General features: G+C 38.1%; 1 long non-coding RNA gene across 1 annotated transcript; it reads right to left on the reverse strand.

Moving 5' to 3' along the window:
- Nucleotides 1-275: 275 nt before the first annotated feature.
- LOC115434282 (uncharacterized) lies at nt 276-25,543 on the reverse strand. Its single transcript, XR_003937498.1, has 4 exons — nt 25,531-25,543; nt 22,011-22,012; nt 16,343-16,352; nt 276-387 (listed from the first exon to the last, which is right to left on the reverse strand). It is a non-coding gene; the product is annotated as an uncharacterized LOC115434282 (long non-coding RNA).
- Nucleotides 25,544-27,396: the final 1,853 nt, after the last annotated feature.

Below are 27,396 nucleotides of genomic sequence, written 5' to 3' on the forward strand. Positions count from 1 at the left end.
TAATACCTGCAAAACCTAATATCACCATAATCTTCAAATTTGGAATTACATTTAAAAAACTTAGGAACTAAAATAAAATGAATTTAAATTAAATAATTTTCCAAAGCCACAGGGAGCCGCAGCAGAGGGATGAAAGAGTCATATGTGATTCTGGAGCTGCCAAATAGGATATGGAGGCTGAGGAGATGGGGGATCCGGCACCAGAATACCTATTATATGACCTTCAACATTTTTCTTTTTATTGGCTACAACAACTAGCACTGAAGCTTGCTCATAACTCGGATTTTGGGTCGCAACTGAAAGCAAAAAACTGACCAAGTGACGGCTCATAGCTAGGAAAACTCATAAATTGGTGCACTCATAAGTCAAGATACCACTGTATGTATTCTTTTATTTAATGTTGAATTTATTCTGGCACCAACAAGCAGTGTGCAGTTGAAAAATGAAAGATGGAAATAAATCACATTTTGTTTTGATGCCCCCTTCAGTACAGAAATGACTCAAATCTCTCTTTTTTTTCTCTTTTACTATGCACAGTGCTATACAGTATTTCTTATAGGGTAAAAACGGAGTAGACTATTCCATTTTTGGAGACACCCTGTAGAGGTTTTACATGTTTTATATTGTCTAAACACCAAAAACAATTTTTTTAATCGTGCCATCAGTGTTCAGTAGAGTGTGAGCCCCTATTGGACCATGTGTGGAGGTGTGGTTGGGGTCAGCAACTGATGACGGAGTCCAGTTGCATTTTGGTAGCGAACTTTTGGCGAGGACTTCAACTAAAATCTTCTGCATATTACGTGACGGTGAGCTGTTTCATTCAGAAGAACATTTGGTTTCACAAGTTGCGTTTTGCGGTAAACCCAGTTGTTAGTTGCTATCAAAAGGATGCTAATTTAAAGAAATATTATCTTACACTGCAAAAATCTAAATCTTACCAAGATAATTTTCACTTGCTCCACTGGCAGATTTTTCTTTGCTTGAATTAAGGAAAAAAAAAATCTTGAATTGAGCAAAAAAAAAATCTGCCAATGGAACAAGTGAAAATTATCTTGGTAAGATTTCTTGAAATAAGATTTTTAACATTTATTGTCTTATATCTCACTGAAAAGTTACTCTTTAGGTGATTATGTCTTATTTTAAGTGTGATGAGATATTTTGACTAGATATGACAAAAATACACTTGGTATTTTTTTTTTTTTTTTTTTTTTGCAGTGTACAGGTGTCAATTTCAAAACTCTGACACTGAAATCACCTGTGTCTGGGTTTTGTGTATTATTTTGACTCATTATAACTCTTCACAGGACTGTGTGCATGTTTACAGGCTGAGCATGATTGACGTCTCTTTGCCTTTCATTTTTTTTTTTTTTATTTGGCATCCGTTTTGATAATTCTAAACGGTGCAGAACCTCAGCTAGCTCCCAGCAGATCTGTACCTACACTAAACCTGAAGGTAACTTAATAATAAAAAACACCTGAGTGGGTATGCAGGGGCTTTCAGGTATGGATGCCCTTTGCTTTGACATGAAAGGATTGTGTTTGGAATATCTCAGTTGCCATACAGAATTGCAGTTTAATAATAAAGCTATATCCTCTCAAGGCACAGTTCAAACACCCCCGCTACACTTGTAATGTAGATGTTGACAGCGGCAGCCAGCAGCGTCTGTATTGTCTTTTTTGTAGACAAGCAGTAAACAGAAGCTGCAAGTTGTTTTTAATAAATAACACAGACAGGGATACAAGTCTCTGGTGATTTAGAAAGATGCTGGATTTATTGCTTATTCAGCCACAGCGGGAAAGGACGAAGGAATAATATTCGGTGAGTGATTTTCATTGCAGTGGAGCAAACACCCACACCCACATACAAGTAATCAACATCATAGGTTGGGATAATTAGTTGTATTTTATTAACACAATATTGTGTGTATTAACAAAAAGCAGCAATACATTACATGTCATTTCCTAATCTTACACTGGAGGGTCAAGGAATGTCCCTTAAGGATCTATGAAGTTAATCTGAATATGAAAATATGGTGTGATGACCTTTTGCCACCGTCTAATATTTACTTCTCTCGGTCCATGTAGAAGAATTGAGGATTTAAATACGTTTTCTGATTGCAGTGTTTGTCCTATCCTGATAGAGAGCAACAGAAACTTGTTATCAGGTGTAAAAGATGACCAGACCCTTCAACCGGAACATCTCATTTTCATTGGGCAGCTCAAACCTGATTCACTATCCCAGTTTAACCAACTGTTTGATCATTCTGTCATGTATATTTTGTTAGATTATTCCTTTTCGACAGAACCAAGAGTCCGAAGTTTCTGTGAGCTGAACAAAAAACTACAGTTATAGTTCAACTCACACAAAAAGATGAAAATAAAAGATGAGCGTATTTTCCGGACTATAGCGCGCACCTGAATATAAGCTGCACCCCCCAAATTTTACAAGAAAAAAAATATTTGTACATACAGTACAGGCCAAAAGTTTGGACACACCTTCTCATTCTTTGCATTTTCTTTATTTTCATGACTATTTTCATTGTAGATCCTCACTGAAGGCATCAAAACTATGAATGAACACATGTGGAATTATGTACTTAACAAAAAAGTGTGAAATAACTGAAAACATCTCTTATATTCTAGTCTCGTCAAAGTAGCCACCCTTAGCTCTGATGACTGTTTTGCACACTCTTGGCATTCTCTTGATGAGCTTCCAGAGGTAGTCACCTGAAATGGTTTCCCAACAGTCTTGAAGAAGTTCCCAGAGATGCTTAGCACTTGTTGGCCCTTTTGCCTTCACTCTGCGGTCCAGCTCAACCAAATCATCTCGATTGGGTTCAAGTCCGGTGACTGTGGAGGCCAGGTCATCTGGCGCAGCACTCCATCACTCTCCTTCTTGGTCAAATATCCCTCACACAGCCTGGAGGTGTGTTTGGGGTCATTGTCCTGTTGAAAAATAAATGATGGTCCAACTAAACGCAGACCGGATGGAATGGCATGTCACTTCAGGATGCTGTGGTAGCCATGCTGCTTCAGGTTGCCTTCAATCTTGAATAAATCCCCAACAGCGTCACCAGCAAAGCACCCCCACACCATCACACCTCCCCCTCCATGCTTCACGGTGGGAACCAGGCATGTAGCATCCATCCGTTCACCTTTTCTGCGTCGCACAAAGACACGGCGGTTGGATCCAAAGATCTCAAATTTGGACTCATCAGACCAAAGCACAGATTTCCACTGGTCTAATGTCCATTCCTTGTGTTTCTTGACCCAAATAAATCTCTTCTGTTTGTTGCCTCTCCTTAGCAGTGGTTTCCTAGCAGCTGTTTGACCATGAAGACCTGATTCACGCAGTCTCCTCTTAACAGTTGTTGTAGAGATGTGTCTGCTGCTAGAGCTCTGTGTGGTATTCATCTGGTCTCTAATCTGAGCTGCTGTTAATTTGCGATTTCTGAGGCTGGTGACTCAGATGAACTTATCTTCAGCATCAGAGGTGACTCTTGGTCTTCCTTTCCTGGGGCGGTCCTCATGTGAGCCAGTTTCGTTGGAGCGCTTGATGGTTTTTGTGACTGCACTTGGGGACACATTCAAAGTTTTTGAAATTTTCTAGACTGACTGACCTTCATTTCTTAAAGTAATGATGGCCACTCGTTTGTCTTTACTTAGCTGATTGGTTCTCGCCATAATATGTATTCTAACAGTTGTCCAATAGGGCTGTCAGCTGTGCATCAACCTGACTTCTGCACAACACAACTGATGGTCCCAACCCCATCAATAAGGCAAGAAATTCCACTAAGTAACCCTGACAAGGCACAGCTATGACGTGAAAACCATTTCAGGTGACTACCTCTGGAAGCTCATCAAGAGAATGCCAAGAGTGTGCAAAGCAGTCATCAGAGCTAAGGGTGGCTACTTTGAAGAAACTAGAATATAAGAGATGTTTTCAGTTATTTCACACTTTTTTGGTAAGTACATAATTCCACATGTGTTCATTCATAGTTCTGATGCCTTCAGTGAGGCTCTACAATGAAAATAGTCATGAAAATAAAGAAAATGCGAAGAATGAGAAGGTGTGTCCAAACTTTTGGCCTGTACTGTATATAAGCCGCACCTGACTATAAGCCGCAGGTGTCCATATTGTAACATGAGATATTTACACAGAAAGATGGTAAACAGAAAGATTATTTAAATATTTATGTACATACCTTGACTGCTTTTTTCCAAACAGTGCCTGTAACACTGCAGTAAAACGGCACTAAAACAGCTGGTTAAAAAAACAAGAAAAGTCACTGATCGCTGTCTTCCTTCTTCCTTCCGTCTTCCTTCTGCGCATTGAAACATCACACACCATCACACACCTTCTCAGTCTCTCTTCCGTTGTCGCTCTCAATGGCACTTCCATGCAGCAGCTCTATTCCCTTCTCGGACAGACACATCGATTGCTTTTAACTTAAAAGCTGTATCATATGCATTTCTTCGAGTGTTTTCCATGATGAGGGTTTGTGGAAAATGACTGTTAAAAGTTAAGCTTAAAACTTCTCCTCTTCACATCAGCTCTTCCACCTGTCTCGCTTTTGCGCTTCCTGCTAGAGCACCCCTGGAGGCCGTTAGTCCGTAAAAATCTATACTTGAGCTGCATCGTTGGATAAGCTGCAGGGTTCAAAGCGTGAGAAAAAAGTAGTGGCTTATAGTCCAAAGAATACGGTAAATACCTGTTAAATAGTGTGTTGTTCATCACCAGGGTGGCTCAGGTGGTAGAGCTGGCCAATGATCGAAGGGCTGGTGGTTCAAATCCTGGCTCCGGCTGTCCACATGTCGAAGCGTCCTTGGGCAAGACACTGAACCCTACATTGCTTCCAGTAGGCCCTGGCATCGCCTTGCATGGCAGCAAATGCCCACTGGTGTATGAATGTGTGTGAATGGGTGAATATGAGGCTTTGTAAACCACTTTGGGCACCATAGAAGTGTAGAAAATGCACTACATAAGTGCAGTCCATTTACCAACAATTAAATTAATGTTCATATTTAAGTGAAATGGAAATTGAAATTGGTACAGCACTACCGTAATTTCCGAACTGTAAGCTGGTACTTTTTTTCACACGCTTTGAACCCTGTGGCTTAAACAATGATGTGGCTGATTTGAGTTTTTATGGGTTATCAAGCTTCATGCCGCCAGTACATTTAGGCTCGTCACACCAGACCAATGAAATTAAATGCTACCAGCGAGAAATCATTACCAAAACTGGTCACATGTGAAGAGCAATTTTTGGTCAAGTCTGACAGTGAATCCTGACAGTATGGAGCAGCATAAAAAAATCTACTATCACCAACGGGTTTCGAAAGGCCGGACTGCTGCGTGATGAAGAGGACAGCACAAGTTCAAGGACGAATTTGCCTCGAGAGCGTCAACGAAAGAAAGACTGAGAAAGTGTGTGACGAAGTAATTCTGAGGCTGTTCAATTCCGACACTGAAGAAGATGACTTTAGTGGTTTTGGTGCGCAGGAGGAAGATGAAAATAATGATGAATGACTTTTCGGGTAGGCTACTGTATTTTTTTTATTTTTTTAACCAGCCGTGTTCCAGGCACTGTTCGGACAAAAGCATTTTTGTTAAATTAAAAGTTTAAAAAAATCTTTCTTTGTAAATATCTCATGTTGCAATGTGGACACCTGCGGCTTATAGACGAGTGTGGCCTGCACAGGGTATTAAAAAAAAAAAAAACATTTTGAAAAATTACCCCCAGTTCCACATTTGATAATTTTTGGAATTTTCTTTTATGAACATTGGTAGGTAGGGGATTGGTGGATATTTGTCCAAATTTACAAACCCAGGTTTTCATGCATGAGTGCGTAGGGGCAAATTGCGCAACCCAAGATAAAACTGGTTTGCATGAAGCAGCGGTGGGATTTAAATCCAATCAAAGGTCATGGGAAGGGACAATGGGCGTCCATCTTGTTTCCCACAAATTTGCACGGTTACAGTATTAACACTTTGGCCACCATGTCAGTTTCATTTCTTTACCCATGGCAGTTGTTCCTGCCTTTCAAAGTTAATTCAACTTGTTTAGGCCTGAAAATGTCACTGAGGACAGGCCAAGTTAGGGTTAGGATTAGAGTCAGGGTTAGGGTTAACCCTAGAAACAGATGGATTTATTTCTGTAGTACATATTATGTCTGCTCTTTCTGTCTGTTTCATCCTCTCTCCTGTTTCAGTCTCAGACTACTTTTCTGCCATCACCTCCATCCTCAGCAGTGAGGTCACACACATCTTAGTTACTGGATATCTGTTATGGATGAGCAGAAAATTGGCTGCTGCATTCCTAATTCTCTTATTAACAAATGTTGATGTTGCCATCCTCGAGGCTTTCCTCTCTCTATCCCCTCTCCAGCCAACATCTCCTCCAGCTGTTTGCACCTATGATAGCAGCGGTGATGACACCCATACACCCTGGTTACCGCGCAGATGTGTGCAGGGCCGATAATGGCAGTGTTCCTGTGTGCAGTGTGTGTTAGAACTGTTTGTAATAAGGACTGTGTGATATGAATTATTGAACACTGTTGATGCTAGCGGGGGCCTCCCTGCCTGCGGGCTGTTTCTCAAAGATGGCATGTTAGCACAAGCTCCTGCTCTCTCCAGTGTTACACTCACACACACACACACACACACACACACACACATTCAGATGCATTTGCAAGTTGTGTCATGTGAACATACAAGTGCCATAATGTCAACATGAGTGACACAAACACACACAAACACTCTGTGGATGAAAATGGGCCATCACTGAAACCACTTTCCAGTAGGACATTAACAGAAAAAAACAGTTTGTCGACATCTGTGGCAGAAGTCGATGTTACTTTGGAGGAGTCGAATAGTCGTGTGTTATTCTTTCTCTCCCTTCCATCACCTGACACCATGTGAGCCTTCATTCAACGCATGTCGATACTCTCATGAAAACATGGAACGTAAGGTCATGATGCACGGATCAGCAGACCCAGGTTGGGTTGGTACTGGTCCAAAAAAAATGTCACTTTATTTGCGGGGCGGGTCAAATAATTCCACAAAAGCGGGTTGAAAAAAAAAAAAAAAAACGACCCGCGCATCTCTAGCACAAGGACTGTGAAGGAAGAAGACGACTCAGAGTAGGATTACTACACTGATTGTGATCTAGAAAAACTATCGTCTAAGTAATGTTCTATGAACCATGTAAGCACGACCAATATTGAATAATAATTTGGACAGCCAGTGTGTTTGGATTATTCTGTTCATTTATTCAAGACAAGGCAGATTTATTTTTATAGCACAATTCACACACAGGGCAATTCACAGTGCTTTACAAAAATGGAAAAGAGACAGATTAAAAACACACAATTTCAATTAAAACATAATCAATAAGACATAAATAATAATCAATTAAAACAAAGTAAAAGGTCAGAGTGCAGATAGAACTCTTTCAGTTGTTCTATTCACAGTTGAACAGAGCTGTTTTCAGTCTGGACTTAAACATTGTCACAGTAGAGGTCTGTCTCACATCATCAGAAAGACTGTTCCAGGGTTTAGCTGCATAGAACTGAAACGCAGCTTCACTGTGTTTAGTCCTGACTTTGGGCACCGGCAACAGACCAGTCCCTGAGGTTCTCAGGGTCCGAGATGGTTCATATGGGACCAACATGTCACAGATGTACTTTGGTGCTAGACCATGGAGAGACTTATAAACGAGCAGAGCTGTTTAAAAATTTGTAAAAACATGTAGACTCAAGGATCTCAGGAAGAGACTGTTGTTCCAATATTTTTCATATTTGTTCCACTGAAAGTGTAACCTTCGCTATTTTAGGAATACGACTACGTGATGCAAAGGACAAAACGGTGTCTCTTTATCTGCCCAGGAGCCCCATAGAATCTAAGGAGCCAGGGTAAAAACCCCAACTGCTGGGAATGGGGGGTACCCCACAATTTAAAAAGGACTTACCACTTGAAGTCGGTGTCGGGGGAACACAACAGGAGAATGAAGAAAAATTCACCAAGAGAAGGGTTGAGTTTAAAAAAAGTTTACCAAAATCTGGTTTATTAAAACAGCAAAAGTTTACAAAAAATCAAAACTTGTGAATTATCAGAGAAGGCAGTTTACCACTAGTATCTCTATAAAACACACACTTGTCAAAACAAAACAAAAAACCCTTAAAGCGTCTCCTTTATTACGTTTTATAGTCTTTAGTGACTGTTGGAGACTCCCCTTTCTCTGTGACCTCATTAATACAAGACTCACAATTGGTTAATAATAACACATGGGCAAAGCATATCCGTTATACGTCATTTGTTCAGCATTATTTCTAAGAAAAGCTTATAACAAAAGTTCATCTAAGTTCAGCGTGTGCTGTGTACGCCTGTCAATCAACCTTGGTTAGGCATCTAAGCCCAAAAAACCCATAAAATAACTCTCTTTCTACATAGTCCAACTGCAAAGCAATCCAAGTCTCAACACCTGCACTGTTAGGCTAGCATGTCTTGACCACAAAAATCGCCTAGTTCGTATTCAGTTTTTTCCGCTCTACGCTCTCTTTACCACAACTACTTTCTAAAGATGTAAAAATAGATCTTTTAGATAGAATCTGACCTCTGCTCTGAGTTCATCGCATGCAGGTGTTAGTTCAATCAAAACCACACACACACACACGATTCAAACCTGACTGTTCAGTACCTCTTAAAATAAAAATACAAGATACAGTTGGAAAATATAACTCAGAATATAACTGAAGACTTGCAAAATTAAAGACTCTTCAACCAAAACAACTTTGTAATGTAAAGATGAAGCAGACAACTAATGATGTTACTTTTCCTCTCCTCAATTTTGGTTCATGATGCATGATGTATGATATTCACCTGACATTGTAAAATTTAAAGTCACATACAACTACCAAACTACCAACTAACAAATTCAGGGTGCAGTTTGTCAAAAATAATGGGGCGGTTGTCCATACAGGCGGGTGGGCTGGGGGCAGCAGCAGTTATATACGTGGGACGTAGTCCATAACTAATGTAACTAATGCTAGTGTGAAACAAAAGTGAAACTTTACATACTTTCAACGTCCAACTCTCTGGTTCTATTCCTCTATTATACAGTGGATCTTACAAGAAATTTTCACAGCTTCTAACCTGTATCCACTGGACCTCCTCCACTGCTCTATGGGCCCCCCACAAATGCTGGGCCCCATGAATTTGTCACATTTACCCCCCCTTTATGGCACCCTAGTGCATGGAGACGTTTGTGAATTCTGAGACTGCCGACAGTTCAGTTCAGGTGAACGTTAGTGCCAGTAATGTAGGATATAAGTGTAAGAAAACTGTCACAACCTGCCTTTTAAATCAATTGGTTTGCTGCCCCCCCCCCCGAGGATGAAATTCATAGAGCAAAAATAGAGATGTAAAAACCCCCCACACCCCAACAAATCACACCCTGCATTTATTTCATGAGGACAATGTGCTCTTTTCTCTAACATGTTGTGCATCTTTGCTGCTGCTGTCTGAGCCTTTTCCCACTTTATGTTGTTCACTTAAAGTTAAAAGAAAATTCAAGGTGGTAGTCTATGTTTTGTTTGGTTAAAATGTCTGAGAAGGAATGTTGATGCTTGTGCCTTTCCAGTTTTTTTATTCTGCTCTTTACTGTACATTGTTAATGTGCCAGTGAACGTTAGTACAAGTTGCTCATTGTTGAACAGCTGTGTCTGTGATGTTCCTCCGCCGTCAATGTGATGATGTCATCATACGACTAGTCAACTCGACTTCAACTTTATTGACAAATTAGTCGATCTGAAAAAATCTGAAGTCACTAGTCACTTTTCCATTGGATATCTGCGCAAAACTTTACCGATATTTACTTAATGTTGAAAAAGCAGAAGTGCATAAGGTCAGTTTTTCCATCAAATCACAAATGCAATGATTTGTTTATTTATTGTCGCAAAATGACACAAGAAGTCATTCCATAAACATGGCGTAGAACGTAAATATGGTGTTGATTTAGAGATATATTCATTATTATTATATATTACCCCTCTATCTCGTACTAAATTAAAAAAAATTATTGGGTTTCCTGGTGTGTCCACACATACCGTGACATGTTTCTTCTTCTTCTTCTTCGCTTGTTGTAACATCTGTCAACATCCGTTTTTTTTAATTCACTTCACTGACTCTAGTTGCGAAAAAGGTCTTTCCATTGCAGTTTTGCATGACATAACATTTGCGCTACGCCCGAAAAACCACCTCTTGCCAGCGCAAAAACTTTTGATCGAAAAATGAGACTTGTGGTGAAATTGTCATTTTTCCATTAGGTAAATTTTTATGCGCAAGTTATATTTGCACAATTTGAGGGTCAATGGAAAAGCAACCACTGATGCCCTACTTTCCAGCCTTTCTTACATTAACACCATGATATAAAAAAATAAATTACAAAATAAAAATTTCAAAGTCATTCATGTTTCAAGATAAAAACTTACAAAATCATAACTATTTTGAAGAGGAGGTGAAATGTTTGGTCTCAGACATACTTGATTAAAAAACATGGGATATCAGTGGTATAGCCCTCATAAATATTGCTCAACAGATCATTAGTTCATCTAATTAAAACATTCAGAAAGCATCAATTTGGATTAGCCTGCCTGCACTTTGAAAATGTCAGCAGGACCATAACTGACCAAGAGTAATAACCAAGAAGAGGAGACTGATAAATGAATTTTTATAATCACCAAGGAGGAAAGAAAACAGATGAACCTGTTTGGGCACAAAAACACTGTATTTGGACTTAAAAATGACACCACAAAAGTTCAAAAGTACACATCCATTTTATATATTAGTATCGTTAGTTCATTTATGCTATTGTGAATGTCATGAATTAAGAATTGATGTATCTATGCTCTATTTATGTATGTTCAGGGTGCAGTTTCACATACATTTTAATATTGACTGGTAAATTATTTAGCATGTAAATGTATGGTATAGAAATGATTTGCACATTCTCATGCATTAAAGGTCAAAGTGTTCAAGTTTTTTTTTTCTGTTGTTTCTCTTATGTTCATAATTATCATCCTTTATACATGAACATCTAAATACTAAATGTACATGTGCACTGTTAGGCTCCTTCTTTTTTTTTTCTCTTTTCTTTTCTTTGTACTATGATTATAAATACTACTTTGTGTGTATACATATATATCTATTTATGCTTAATTTTCTTTGTCTTAGTCCTAAAAGTGTGATTGGCTATGTGTACAAACTTGTTAATATCATTATTATTATCAGTTTTGTTACTTATTTACTTTATTTGTTCAACTTTTTTTTCACTTTCTTTTTCTTCCTTTCAGTGAGCATTACTGATACCCTTTTTTGTTTACAAAAAATAAAACAAGAGAACAGTGTACTTTGTACTGTTGATGTCCTGTATAATGTCTTATGAGACTGTTCTGAATAAAAATTTTAATTAAAAAAAGGTCAAAGTGTAATCTTTCATCCTATCCTTAAGATTTAAATCAGATTAACCCAGTCATCTCACCTTCCTCTGTGGCTGTAAAATAGTTTAGCTTGAGCAATCAATAACATGGTGGGAAAGCAGGATCATCTAGCATCATGAACTCCCATGGTGCAAATGAAACAGTCAAAAATGAGACGAACAGCAAAAAAATAACTAGGAAATTATCCCAGAATTACTAACTCATAAATCCACAGACTGCATCACACCCACCTGGCTTTGATTCAACCGCACCCTGATCACTCAGACAGGGTGACGAAGAAAGAAAGAAAAAAATATATTTTCACAAACTTTAAGATCATTGACATAATGAAACGGCTATGTAGCAGGTAAGTAAACAAGCCAAGAAAGAAAAGCCCTCAGGTGGGTTTTATCCAGTGATGTCTGCTATGACAACACCAACCACATAATAATGAGCAAATGCTGCAGAGAATAGAATAGAATAGAATAGAATAGAATAGAATAGAAGTTGATTAACCCTTTTATCCCCAATGTCTCTGCAGTGCTCATTTTGAATGTATGATTTATTTTAAATATTCATAAAAATTCAACTGTTTGCACAATAACAAAATTTTCAATACATGCTGATAGAATAGACCTGGTTCTTTCCATAGTTATCTGAGCATGCCCAGTGCATCCCCCACCACCTTTGGAATGGGGGTCAAAACACAGAGTAGTGACTGAGACCGACTCGCTATAAGAATACACCGTTTCGGCTTATTTTTTTTACATGTTTTCCTTGTCTTTTTTTATATTTTACTATTGTTTGCAGTGTTGTGGTGATTTTCTTTTCTTTTCTTTTTTTTTTTTTTTTTTTTTACTGTGTTTTTTACCAAGTTCTGACCATGTGACTGCTTTTTGGAGTTCAACCAGGTACCAAAAAGCAATTAGACCGATTTAAAAAAAAAAAAAAAGCCCCAAAACTAAAACTACTGAATCAATATTCAAATCCTTGTTGTTGTTCAGTATTTTACAGTTCACAGTTCATGTTCAACATCCTAAATCACTTATTGATGTACATTCTGAGTGGCTTATTTAGTAAAAAACTGCAAAACTTCAATTTCTCTCCTTGTCTTTTTCTGTTACTCCACCCACTGAAACAGTTGCTAATTCACAGCTGCACATTTACCTCAAATAATGTCTCAGGGGTTAAAGGGTTAATGAGGGAGTTAAAGGGGGCATGTGAGTAGTGAACATTTTACCCACTTCATCACAGTGGTGTCCCTTGTTACTGCCAGTATTTGTTTTGTCTGTTCTGGCCTTTTTAGTGAAAGGCTCCTTCACAACTTGATGATTCAGCCAGTGTATGCCAACATATGACAAATTTGGCAAATACTCTGGCGTACGTTAAATAAGTTATGGGTAAGTTTTGTATAAGTTAAGAGCACACTGAAGCACGCTAGTATAGGCTGTAGTACAATGAGGCTGTCGAGAAAGCACATATCTCATACACTATAAGTTGTTGTTAATTTGTGTGATTGTGTCACACGTTACTTGTGAGTTACTCATAAGTCAAAATACACTGAGATAATGTCCAGTGTATCCAAAATTTATTTCTAACTCATGAGTAATGTGCTTTGAACCAACGTGTAACTTATTTTGAACTTCTCTCCAATGCCTATTGAAGTATTTGACGTATTTGACGTGTTCTGGACAACCTCTTTTCACGTCTTCCAGACACATGGCACAGTGTTTCAGCACCTCCCCTCTGGACAGCGACTGGACTTTGTTGTGCAGCAGGAGAAAATACGTGTAATACCTAATATCACCATAATCTTCAAATTTAGAATTATATTTTTTAAAAAAATAAAGTAAAATGAAATAAATTTATATTCAATACTCTGTTGCTTTGGAAATATTAATTTTCCAAAGCCACAGGGAGCCACAGGAAAGCATGCAGCTCTGGAGCCACCCGAAAAAGTTGTGGGACCTGACAGGTTATATAAAAATGGGGTTGACAGGAGGAACTCCTCAAGATGCTGTGGTGAGCAGAGAAATGGAGGATCCAACAGAAGGATACCTATTAGCTGTCACAACATTAGCATGACCTCATTGGTTTCACAAAAAACAAACCAAAAACACACTGATACTTCAACTTATGGCAGTGTTTTAAAGACATTTTTATACGTCTGCATACACTGCCTAAATCATTAAGGTGTGACAGGGCCTTTAGTAAAACTCTGTTCCACACTCAAACATAGATGATGGTAAGGCACCTTCATGCTGGATACCACCTGGCACTGGAGAAAAAAAAAAAAAAAAAAAAAAAAAAAAAGAAAGAGGATGATGTCTGTTCTGAGTCAAATTAGAAAATGGTGGTGAAACATGGTGGACTTTGTTCGTACTATTGAGTGTTACCTGATGTGTCCTTCAACAAAGCGCTTAACCCCTCATTTGCTCCCTGGTGCCTGACAGAGGAGCCCAGTGATCCTAGTCTGTAGTGTGTGCTGTGTTCCTGTACGTTCAGCTAGTGATGGGTTAAAAGCAGAGGGTCAGTTTCAGTGTGTGTTGTATGGCTACATGTAGAATATACTGACAAATAAAACATTCATTCATTCATTCATTCATTATTTGAACCCGCTTTATCCTCATTAGGGTCATGAGGGTCACTTGGAGCCTATCCCAGCTGCATAGGGGCGAAGGCGGGGTTCACCCTGGACATTTCGCCAGTGCATCGCAGGGCTGACATACAGAGACAAATAATCACTCTCACATTCACACATATGAGCAATTTTGATTAACCAATTAACCTATCAGTGCTTGTTTTTGGATGATGGGACACAGACACGGGGAGAACATGCAAACTCCACACAGAAAGGTCCCACCCCCCGTCAACTGGTGTTGGAATCGAACCCAGGACCTTCTTGCTGTGAGGCACGAGTGCTAACCACTGCACCACTGTGTCGCCCAAATAAAACATATTCTTTTTATCTTTTTCTAGTACTACTATTACTATTACCATCCAGAGTTATGTGAAATTTTACCAATATGGCATATTTTTATGGGGGGACCCCTGAATCCCTCACCAAGGGGCCTTACTCAATCAATCTATCAATCACATTTTATTTATATAGAGCCAAATCCTAACAAAAGTTATCCATGACACTTTACATATGGAGTCGGTTGAAACCAACTCTTCCGCTGGAACTCAGGCAGCATCTAAGCTAGGGTTTCAATCTTTTTTGAACCAAGTCCCACGAACAGCATCATGAGCCTATCCCCCCCCCCCCCCCCCCATGCCCGAAAAAAAGTTGTGGAAGTGGGGGTTGGGGGGTGGGTATGTAATTCTACAAAAAAACACGATGGACCTGTGTGTGGAGGATGGGGTGGGTTATAGAGCTCTGTACATAAAGCTGTGAGAAAGTGAAAATGAGGTCCCTGCACCTTATCATGGACTATCTGTTGACCCCCCCCAAAAACAAATTTGCGACTGGGGTGGTGGGTGACGATGTGCCTGATGATATGCCCCCCCAGCTCAAGGACCTCAATCCGATCTGTGAAGGGGGTGGGTGGGTGGAGGGGTGTTAATGTGCTGAGTGATTTATAATGTTGTGATGTACAACAGTAGTCGCTAATGCAACAATGTCACTTGCAACCCCTCCCATTTGCTCAAGTGCCCCCTCCCTCTCCTTCCTGTTGAGAACTACTGATCTAAGTCATCTGAAAACCTTAGAGAAGATAAATGATATTATGACATCCAGTATAAATGTACATCTGCATTACCTGCTGTGTTTGAGTGTGGATCAGACTAAAAAACACACTTTTATGTTTTCTGTGTTTGTCGGGGCCACCGCAGGAGAGGGAGTAAGGGATAATGGATTGATTTCAATCAGCAACTTCACTACTAAATTTTACCTATCGTACCTTTAATATGAAGCTTTATCATTTATTATCATTATTTTCTGCACAGACAAGGAAAAACAATCTGTTGATTACTCCGTGAACGGCTGAAAATGGGTTGATATTGCATGTGGGGTTGTATTAGTTTGCAGTTATTATGCTTATCTTAATCCCCTTTTAACACATGCAATTTTGTTTTCCCGTGTTTTCCAAATAATACTGAAGATTTCATCACATCAGCCGGGGCGATTTCATCATGTTTTAGCTGCCAAGAGGGACGCTTTCAACTCTTTCTAATAAAACCAAGCCTCAGCACTTTAGTGTCCCTGTCTTTTATCCTCCCTCTCTTTGTCTCTCTTTCTTCCTGCCTGCTGATGGCTGCCTTTGAACACATACAGATAAATATGAAGAGAGAGCCTGTGTATTTGCTGTTTTGAAAGACAGAATGAAAGAGCGATGGCCGTTGGCTGCACTGTCAAATGTCCCAGTCCGCCAGCGTGTGTGTATTTTGTCTTTGTGTGAACAGAATAGCTGAACGATAGATACTCTGTTTTTCAGAATTTCAAATATTTATACATAATCATCCCCTCATGACAAACACAGACCTACACTGCAAAAAAGGAATATCTGACTTCGATAAATGATAAACTGACTCGAATTTGGAATGTTTATCTTGAAAGATTTAAAAAAAAAAAAGTATTTATTTACTTATTGAGACTTCATTTTGTTACGATTATTTGACTTGTTCCAAGAATTTTCATCTTGAGCTACTCCACTTAGATATTACAATGAATTATTATCAATATATATAACAAAACAAGCTCCATTGTTGGGGGTTGAGTATGGTGGATACAGTAACTGTTTGCCCTCAAGACAGTTTTACCTGTTTTATGCAATTTTGCAGAAATCTATAGAGTCATTACATCTTTATAAGACCATACATTTGTTGGGGGGGGTGGGGGGCATCAATCCCCTCTGGTTTTTACATTCCTACTTCTGCTCAATGAATTTCATCCTTTGGGGGGCAACTAACCAATTGAAATAAAAGGCAGGTTGTGACAGTTTTCGTACACCTATATCCTACATCACTGGCATTAACGCTCACCTGAACTGAATTGTTGGCAGTCTCAGAATTTGTGAACGTCCCCATGCACTGGGGCGCCCGCCGGAAAGGGGGGATAAATGTGACAAATTCATGGGGCCCAGCATTTGTGTGTCCAGTGGATACAGGTTAGAAGTTGTGAAAATTTTGTGTGAGATCTGCTGTATAATAGAGGAATAGAACCCAGGAGTTGGACATTGAAAGTATTGTTCACTTTTTTTTTTTTTTTTCACACTAGTGTGACACCTATGAATGAGTTATCACATTATAGTTTTGAATGTAAACTATTTCGGGTTAAATGTCATTTATACATCCCAACATGTTAATTTTTTATGGTATATATGTTAAGGCTTAACACTTGGCATGGACCCAAATGCAACGAGACTCTGTTCAGTGGTCTAAGGGATTTATTTAACAAAAATTCAAAAGTACAAAAATGGATGAACAAAAAGAGGAAGCACAACGAGCTCTACAATAAACCTAAAAAAAAAACACTATTGAACTAAAAGAGGAAGTACAAAATACTCTATAAAAAACTAAAAAGCCTGAGGCAGATGACACATGGAACTAGATTCAAGATACAAGATACTTAACGTGGGGAGGTCGTCTCAAGAAAACAGAAACGACGCACTGACAAGAGACAAAGGAAGCGAGGAGAATATATAAGGGAGGCAGGGATCACAAACAGGTGCGGACAATTACAGGAGGAACACCAGGTGCAGGCAATGGTGGGATTAGGGAAGACAGAGACAAGACTGACAGAGTGCAGACTAAAACAGGAAGACGACCACAATCACCAAAATAAAACAGGAAGAGACAAAAACCCAAAACTAAATCAACATAAACGTCGATGCATGACAATATATGAGCATGTATTGCTCTCCAAAAAATAATTTCGTTTGACCACAAGGGGGCAACAGTCGCACAGCGGGACAGCCAGGTTGGAGTCGCTGGATCTCGTCTTCAGAACAAATGAAGCGAGTGAAGGAAACACTTGACCTGTTGCATGTCTCCTTATATTTTCTGTTCTTTACAGGTTAGTAATGGATAAAACTTTACCAAACTATGTCAAACGCTTGTTAGTACAGCGTACATGTAGGTGGCATGTTACTTTGAATCAGTCAATGTGTTTTCTTTGTCTTACACGACGTGCTAAGTGTCTAAGTATGCCGGCCTATGATCGTTTATGCTAGCCAGTTAGCTTAACGTCCGGTGAATAGTTTAAGGGATGTAAATACAGGTAATATTTTGGAGGTTTTATATTTCACGTTAACTAGTATGGCTCCCTGACAACCCAGAATGTTTCCCATAATGATATATGTGATCCAGTGTTTTGTGAAAATGTGTATTAATAATAGTGTGTTCTCAAATGGTAATTTTCAGTAGCTTCACCATAGATTATATTTGGTCCTTTGTTCTTTTGCAGCACACTGTGCTCAACGCGGAAAAGCCCTGTAACCAGCATATCTGGATAAGAAATATGATGATACAGTATAACATACTATGGCATTAGTTTATCATAGCCAGCAACTTAAAGCCAGTTAAAAGGAGGTATTGTACCTTTATTGGTTTCATCGTTATTGAAACATGGACTGTAGTAAATGATTCTGATTAAGTTAGAGAGATGTTGCAAACTGAAAGTGGTCAATCAGAAAAGGTTGATCCAGAAAATGTGAACATGAATAAGAACAAAATGTTGACAGTGAATAACATGACATATGTACAACAACAAAGAACAAGAGAAGCAAGTGAAGGAAACACTTGACCTGTTGTGTGTCTCATCATATTTTCTGTTCTTTACAGAACAACAAAATTAATCTGTATACAGGCCTCGCACCCAGGGTGTGTAACACTAGCATTAGTTATGTTAGTTATGGACTGCACCCTTATTATGAAGACTTGAAACAAGTATATTCTGCTTAAAATAAGAATGTTAACATTCTATAATCTTATATAATATTTTCTTATTTTAAGAAAACATGGCAAGTGCAATTTTCTTACTGCACTGGCAGATAATTGGACTTGAAATAAGACATTTTAACCCAATAATGAGTTTAATTTTCAAAGTTTTGTAAAGGCCTTTTTTGCAGTGTTGTCATATTGTACATGCACATACTGACACATACACACATTCATAAGAAAAGGCAAAAAACAACACATTCAAAGGACTGTCTCATTGGAATGTGTGTGTTTATATGGGAATCCTGCAGATGGGGAAAGTCAAAAGGTGAAAATTCCTCTAATCTGAATCATAAAACAGAAAAAAAATAAATAAATCCACAAATTCGCATAGTACATGATAAAACTGGTACTGGTTTTGTCATTCACATTACACATACAGTACACATACTGGAAAGAAAAGTCCTGAGCCTGATTCTCCATTAATATTCAACTGAACCATCCTGTTTTCATAATTCATGATGTTACTATAGCATGTACTTTAAACATTAACACTTTTACCTCCACCAAACAATCCCAAATGAGCACTCCAATGGATCATTTTCAACATGAAACATGCACACTTCATGTATCTAGGTGCAAGTACACCCCCAGTAGATATGTTTCCATGTCTTTATATGCATTTTTAAAGCATTTTTTATTTGTGTGTAGGCAAAAAATATATCACTAAAACGATTTAACCTTCACCCAGGATGGAGGAGTTACATGACTGTTTGAAAGGCTGCTGCAAATAGCTTACTTGCTACATCTTCAGTTCTTGCTTCTCCTTCTTTTACTTTGATCAAGCCTTAATGTCAAGCACCAGTCAGCTACAGTGTGTTATATCTGTAAATATAACATTATAGGGTTCTCAGGTAAACTTTGCACAGCTATACTGAGTGCAATGGATACATTTTTCCCACAAACTTGTTTTCATTTAATACTAAAGTAGTAATGTAAACATATATAGATATTTCTTTTTTTGTGGGCCAGATGCTGTGTCTTTTGTAAGCTTCAGGATGCAGACTTTACTGTATAAGCCTCTGTGCCTCTGAAACCTTTGTTTATGTTACACACAAAGTGAGGGGGAGACGAAGAGAGAGCGGAGAATCACTGAAGAAAGTGAATTCTGTTTCTGGGTTGTGGCTTCCTTTTACTTACCTTCATATACAAGAAAAACATGCACAAAAAAAAAGATTATACTAAAGCTGTTTGGTCTTAAACAACCACACATTTGATACAGGAACCATGCAAAGAAGTTATCGCCATACTAACACATAAATTACACATCAACTGTAAACATGATATGAGTAAATATGAGAACATGAATGGATAGAGCTACAGGCTGAAACAACAGCTCTAATACAAGAAGTGAAGTATGTATATATTTCCCTGAGTACTCATTCATTGTTGGTGTGTATTGTACTCATCCGTGTTCTGATGTAAATCCAGTTCTAGATCATGGGGGCAACAGCCAAAGCAGGGATGCCCAGACCTTCTTCTACCACATTTGCTATGTTTTCAGTGTTCTATAGTAAAATATTGGTTTATGAAGTTAGCAAATAATTTTACATAACATACTTGTGGAGCTTTTTTGGATTTGGGGCTGGATTTGTGAAACTCAAGAGTTTACACACCACATTTAACCCTATAATGCCAAAAGTATCATATGTGATACATGAGTTTTGAAGCCCTCTAAATCACAGGTGTCAAACATATGGCCCGGGGGGCCAATTCCAGCCCACCAAAGGGTCCAATCTGGCCTGCGGGATGAATTTGTGACATGCAAACATTACACTGAAGATATTAACAATCAGTGGTGTCAAAATCATTTTAATTCAGGTTCCACACACAGACACATACAGTCCAATTAAATTCCAAGTGGGTCAGAACCAATAAAATATTATCATAATAACCTATAAATAATGACAAGCCCAAATTTTGTCTTGGTTTTTTTGGTGAAAAAATGTAAAATTACATGAAAATGTTTACATTACCAAACTATACTTTTACAAAAAATGTGAATAACCTGAACAAATATGAACAAACGGAAATGTCTTGAGAAAAGTTAATGCAATTTTACCAATATTTTGCCTGTTACTAAATGTTTTGTGTGATTGTAATGCACATGATAAACTGATAAACCGAGGCATAATATTGTGAAAATTGTACTTACTTTTCTTAAGATAATTGAGGTTGTTCATGTTATTCAGATTTTTAAGGAAACTTTGTAGATGTAAACCTGATCACAATATAATTTTACTTTTTTCACTATTATTCTTTTACTGGTCCAGCCCACTGGAGATCAAATTGGACTGAATGTGGCCCCTGAACTAAAATGAGTTTGACACCCCTGCTCTACATGATCAGTGTGATATTTTCTTTCTTAAAAAACCTGATGTATACAATTAGATACATGCAATACATGGATAATCCACCAGGGGGAAGAATTCATTCACCAGAGGCCTTTCCACTGACACTACAAGATTGTCATTAATGAGGAAGGAGGCAGAACTTAGAAGGACGGAATTACCAGTTTGTTAGAGATGTATGTGTTATATTATGTTTTTGTTTGTTCCACAATAATAATATTTGAGCATTGGGACCTGATGTATCGAATATGATACAACATTGAAACTCATAAATTGAAAATTATATTTGAAAAAAAATTATTTGGTTGTTCAGAAGGACCAATGAAGGCTCCAGTTTCAAAGAACTGGAATTTCTGTTAATGATTTAATGGTCCAGGCTTTACAGAGTTAAGAAATCAGTGTTGAAAGAATAGTCCACAGGAAACAAGAAAACTTGTGTTTGTCTGGTCTTTTTTAGTTCCACAGGGCAGTCCAAAGCAGGGTTGTGTCATTGTGCCTCTTAAAGGTCCCGTATTATGCAAATCTCACTTTGTGAAAGTTTTCTTACAGTAGCGTGTGTTGCAGTAGCCTCATTATGAGGTTCGAATTTGAAAACTGTCTGTTTCCTCCCTGCCTTGCAACACCACATTTAGTGAAAATGCCTGCTCAAACGGCCGAGTTTGAGTTGGGTCCGTTTATGACGACATAAGCGGATTTAACTCCTCCCCCTGACTGTGCCCCCACCCTGGCAAAGCGAGCCCCGCCCTGGCAAAGTACCTCTTGGACAACAAACATGGCGAAGGCGAGACACGCAAGTTGTGGTGTTGTTGGCTGCACACACCAACACGAAAGTTTATTTTTGCTCCCCACTTCCGAGCCTCTCCGAAAAAAGTGGCTGGATTCTATCTGTGATGGTCATGTACCAAACGACATTCCCAAACGCTTGTATGTGTGTGCCCGGCATTTCACGGACGAGTGTTTTTCGAAAATGGGCCCATACAGCTCCGGTTTAACACAAAGACTCCGAATCAAGAAGGACGGAGTACCAACGCTTCGTGACCCAAGTACAAGTGTGGGAGATGTAAGTTCTTATCATTTTTTTGTGTCTTTACTGCATAACCCTACATTACGGATAAGCTGGTGGTTGTTGATGTGTACGTCTAACGTTAGCATGGCAGCTAACATAGCTCGGTTACTGCTGCTAACGTTTGCGTCCCCATTAACATGCAAGAGCTGATAATATCGTGAGACATTCAACAGAACTACTTTGAACACGGGCCTTTTGTGGTTGGCATCAGTATAGTTAGCATCAAGCTTGTTTGTAGCTACCTGCATTAGTGGCGGCAGGCGTCTTTCCGTGTCAGGTCCACGAACCCGACACAACACCGCCGTTTTCCGTCGGGGCTCAATCACGCCTCAAGGCAAAGAAAGCCAGTGTTTGGAAAGACGTTCTGTCTGAGACATGTGTATTGTAGACGAGAGAGCCATGGCTTCACAGTCAACATTAGCATATAGTACCGCTAGCGGAAGCCGCTTCCTCTCCCAGAGAGGAGAGGGGGAGTGGGCGTGGACAGATGCGTTCATTTGCATACCCGGAAGCAGGCCCAGAAACAGCCTGTTCTGAGGAAGGCTGGTGAGAGTGACTTTTTCGACCGCTGAAACTCCGAAAAAAGGATGATTTTGGGGCGAACAAACTTAAATACTATGTTTTTGGGCTTCTGAGACCTATATGACGTGACTGAAAAATAGCATAATACGGGACCTTTAAAGTCTACATCATGGCATCATGGGCATCGTTAAATGTGGACCTGGGTTCTGCTTCTATCGTCTCCATGTTTGTTATTACTGACTTTCTTCTTCTTCTCAAAAAAGTTTACTCTTCTTAGTGGCATTTGTCCAGTATGGTTAATTCAGAGTGCCGCCCCCTGGTGGATTAATTGAGAAACGCTCATTCCAACACATCAAATGTCAGTAGCAGCACTTTGTTCCAGTCAGACTAATGACAACGACAATAAAGCACATTTACAAAAGGAACTAACAACTGGAATGGGATGATTAAGTACTCGTATTGGTACTCAGTATCGGCAAGTACTCAAATGTAAGTACTCGTACTTGGTCTGGAAAAAATTGGTTTTGGTGTATCCCTATTTCTAACATTTAAAGCTGCAGTAGTATTGCTGTGTGATTTCCTAAAACCAGACTAGATGTGAAGGAATCCCTTCAGGGCATCCAGAGGTGCAATTTTTACCAACTAACCTGTTTTGACAAATGGCTGGATGGTTCGGTCTGGGCTGCCCGATCCCATGACCCGGATCTGTTCACTTCCTAACAGATAGTGTTTGACAGTCATATGGTTGTGTCGCCTCGGCATTCTGCTGCTCATTAACGTGACCTTTGCACACAAAAAAAAGCATTCTAGTCATTCACCGTCTAATTGGACAAATAGACAATGTTTCCCTTCGCTTTAACCTTTTCCATTAAGAACCAAACAGATATGCTCCTCCTCAACCTTTTATGATGAAGCAGTGATGAACTAATACAGCTGTCTCATTTCCACAAAAGACAAACTGGTGTTGTTTTTTTTTTCTCTTTAATGACTGTCTGGCATTAAAAAAAAAAAAAAAAAAAAAAAAAAAAATGAAAACGGCTAATGTTTTAGTGTGTTTTTTCGGCTGTAAAGGTTGAGGTTGATGCCAGTCCGTGTGCAGGCCTGTGTGTGTTTTCTGCTTTTCTGAATGTTTATCTCCACTAACGGTCCTGTGGTCGACTCAGTCAGCAGGTGGATGAGCGAGCAGCCTATCAAGCACTTCCAACTCCACTGCAGCAGTTTCATATTTGAGATGAATAAAAATTGTCGGTTTGTTGTGTGGTGTTAGTGCATGTGTGGAATGTGTTGATTATTTAAGCCTTAGTCAGTTTACAACAGATTAGCGGCAAAGCACTGACACACATATGGACGTCTGAAACACCATAAATACAGCTGCTTATTGTTTGGACAGTACAGAGAAAATCTGCCTTATGCTTTACATCCAAGCAAATTTGCGTGTACATATTTACTGAATATTTGTGTTGTTATTTCTCAAATATAGGCAGAGATGAATGTACAGGCATGCCGGTTGTGTGTCTGTTTCTTCAGTTCTTTTAAACCCTTAGGAGTCTCAGCCTATTTTGGCCATTTTTGAGTACTTTTTGCCTTTATATACTATATAAAGAAATGTTTACTATACCCATGTTAGGGTTTTTTTTTCAGCACATCATCTGTCTCATCTGCCTATTATTTTTTCACTTTAACCTATTATATCAACATAAAAGGCCAAAATACACACAAAAATATAAAATCGGATTTGAAAAATTTGTATAATTTATTGCATAAATGACACAAAGATGCTTAATGAACATTTTCAAAGACTTTAATATTGGTGAATTTTGGTTCCAAATATTAGGTATATAAAATTAAATTGGTAATACATTAAAACTCTTTTGAAATATTGGACATAAAACCATATCTTTACATAGGTGTTTTCTCCAGTTTTCTCACCCATAGTCTATGTTCTCACCCACCCGGTCCTCCCAGTCTCTGCATCCGGTTCAAGTGGGGGTCATTCCCACCCTTACCTTACGTTTTCCGTTTCGAAAAAGGACAAAAAATTACAAAGATATGGTCAGAAATATAACACCCCCCCACCTCATTTTCATACTTTTATTCACGTCTGTTTGCTCTGGTTTCAAACCGTCAAATCTCCAGTTGTATTTACTCTATCAACATCAAAAAGTGGGAGAGTGTTTCAAGTCTGCACTTTTAATTAAAAGTGTCTCCAGTGGTCTACGTGACCGACTCCTGATGCTACGATGTGTTGAAAATGTCATTTGATTCAATCACGGGGCTGTGATTGTGGACCCCTCAGGGTTAAATGAAAACAGGACATTGATCAACTGTTTGGATGTTCATCAGCTGTTTGGAAGTTTTCCATCATTTTTTTATGTTGGACTGTTTTTAAGATTTTTCAACTGGACCTGTTTTTATAGGACATGAACTCAAATATTTACATCAGGGTGCTTGCACAGGTCTTGAAAGTCTTAAAAAGTATGGAATTTTGAAACACTGTTTTGCAGACCTTGAAAAGTCCTGAATTTTGTGTGAAAGTCTTAATAAAGTACAGAAAAAAGTTTCACTCATAGTGGAATTTTACAGTACACTCAAAGGCACATGATCACGTAAGATAAGAAATACATGAGCATATAAGGCATATAAAAAAACGTCAAATGATTTCACTATTCAGTCGGTACTGGAATGATTCTTATGATACTTGTTTGTGTGATATCCATGTACTTTTGTGATTTTGATGGGTTTTGAAAATGTTTCTGTCGGTAAAACATAATTTACTGCAAATTATGCATTCATTCATTCATACATTTATTAAAATTTACTTTTCTACTACACACATCAGGTACAATCTCAACCAAAAAAGTAGGCACGCAAGTATAAAAGTACATAACATAAAGGTCTTGGGGAAAAAATAGTAGTTTTGAATAAGTCTGGAAAAAGTCTGGAATTTTTATTTGGACAAAAATCAAACTGAAAAAAATAAAATAAAATAAATAAATGAATACATTTGCTGAATACAGTTAAAAACAACTTCAGTAAAGGTTGTCATAAACCGCAAGATGCCTATTATACCATAAGAATTTAAACATTTTTTTTCAGAGACATTGGCAGATGTTACACTCAATATCATCATTTAGGTGCAAAAATGTGTAAATTACTCACATGTAATTGAAAAACAAACACCCTCTCAATACTGTGAAAAAGTCATCACCCAACATTAAGTTTGCTGGTTTAATAAAGTTTTAATGACCACATGTACATTTCTCAGTCTCTGTATTATGATTCAATCTGGATATATGGGAAGTACACTATATGGACAAAAGTATTCGGAAAGGTTGAATTCAGGTGTTTGTTTGTTTTGTTTTTTTTTTTTTTTTTTTTTTTTTTCTAACAAGGGTCTGGGCGACAGAACAATAATGACAAACATAATAAGATAAGATAAGAAAACCTTTATTTGTCCGACAATGGGGAAACTGCAGCATTAAATAAACAAATATAAGAAATATAATAATAAACAGAAACACAGAATATGCATCTACCTATCTCAAACTTGATGACAAAACTAGAATAATAATCTCTTAATATAGGTTTTTATTGTCATAAATATCATTGCATTGGTTAGTTTTGTTTAAATTATCTTTGCTTCAGAGATGGTTTTTACTCTATTTCTCTCAACATTGATTTTTTTTCTTTCTTTTTTTTTTTATCCATGACTATGATTTTAAATGTTCTAACTCTAAATTTCTAAAATGTTTTTCATGCTCTGACTGTAAATAATAATTTTCTACCACAGCTAACCATCTACTTTCTTCACATTTCACTAAGGAAAAAGAAATCTCCCATTAAACTTGTTGATGTTTAGAAACTATATGGACAAAAATATTGGGACACGTCACGGCTGCATCTCGTAAGATGTCCTGTTTTCTGCTGATTTGAGATATAAATGTCAATACTTTTGTCCAAATAGTTTATGAATATAAATATTTCTTTATAGTTTAATGGGAGATTTTTCTTCCCAAGTGAGATGTGAAGAAAGTAGATGGTTTAAATTTAGAGGTAGAACATTTGAAATCATAGCCATAGATTGAAAAATAAAAGTAAAATCCATCAGACGCTGACAACCTCATAAATTCAACTTAATGATTCTTGATAAGACATGCTGGTGAGATACAGGGGCATTGGTCCTGTTTTTGTGTCTTTTAAGGCTGTATACATATTTCCTGTATTTTCGTCTTTGTGTTTTCGAAGAAAAAAGAGTCAGAAACAAATATGTGTGCTCATTTCATCTGTATGCTGTATGCTATATGTATAAAAAAAAAAAAGTTAAAGGTGGCATAAGACTTTTACACAGAATTATACATGAAGTAGTCATTTACTTTTTACAAAATACATTTTTATGCTCCACACCAAACAGTGAACACAACTGACACTTGAGTAAAACCTTCACATTGTAAACATGCCATATAACAAAAATAATAAGCTGTCATTTAACTTTGTGTGGCAGCTGTTTGGTTCTGAGTAGATAACGTGCAGTCAAGGTTGTGTTCTGTACCACAGGATTTCTTGCATCGTACATCGGTTTGAAAAAGGTGCCATTCAGGTTGTCCCACAAAGCTGACAATCGCACGGTTCAGAATCAGTTCAATGCTCACTTTTATCATAAACCCTTCAAAATGTATTTCATATTCTGTCAAACGTTTGCGTGTGTATCATCAATCTGTCGTTTAAAGACAAAACTTGGCTGTCACAAAATGATTTTAATACAATCATTATAAACTGTGGTGACACACTGTTAAATCCTGCACATTGGTTCAGTTGGCCTTTTACTCATTGAGATTCAGTTTAAAAAAGTGAAGGTGTAAAAGGCTGCTTTTTCAGTTCTTAAGAGTCCAAAGAGTCCAAGCAATATTATAGAACCAGCAAAAAAAAAACAAAAACAAAAATCAAACAAAAAAAACCCACCTGTTTATGTAGCAGAATAAAATCCAAGTAACAATTAAAGGTAGTGATCAATATCTGCATATATTCATCACTTTCCAAGTC

Source organism: Sphaeramia orbicularis, chromosome 15, assembly GCF_902148855.1.
Source record: "Sphaeramia orbicularis chromosome 15, fSphaOr1.1, whole genome shotgun sequence".
Classification (NCBI taxonomy): Eukaryota; Metazoa; Chordata; class Actinopteri; order Kurtiformes; family Apogonidae; genus Sphaeramia; species Sphaeramia orbicularis.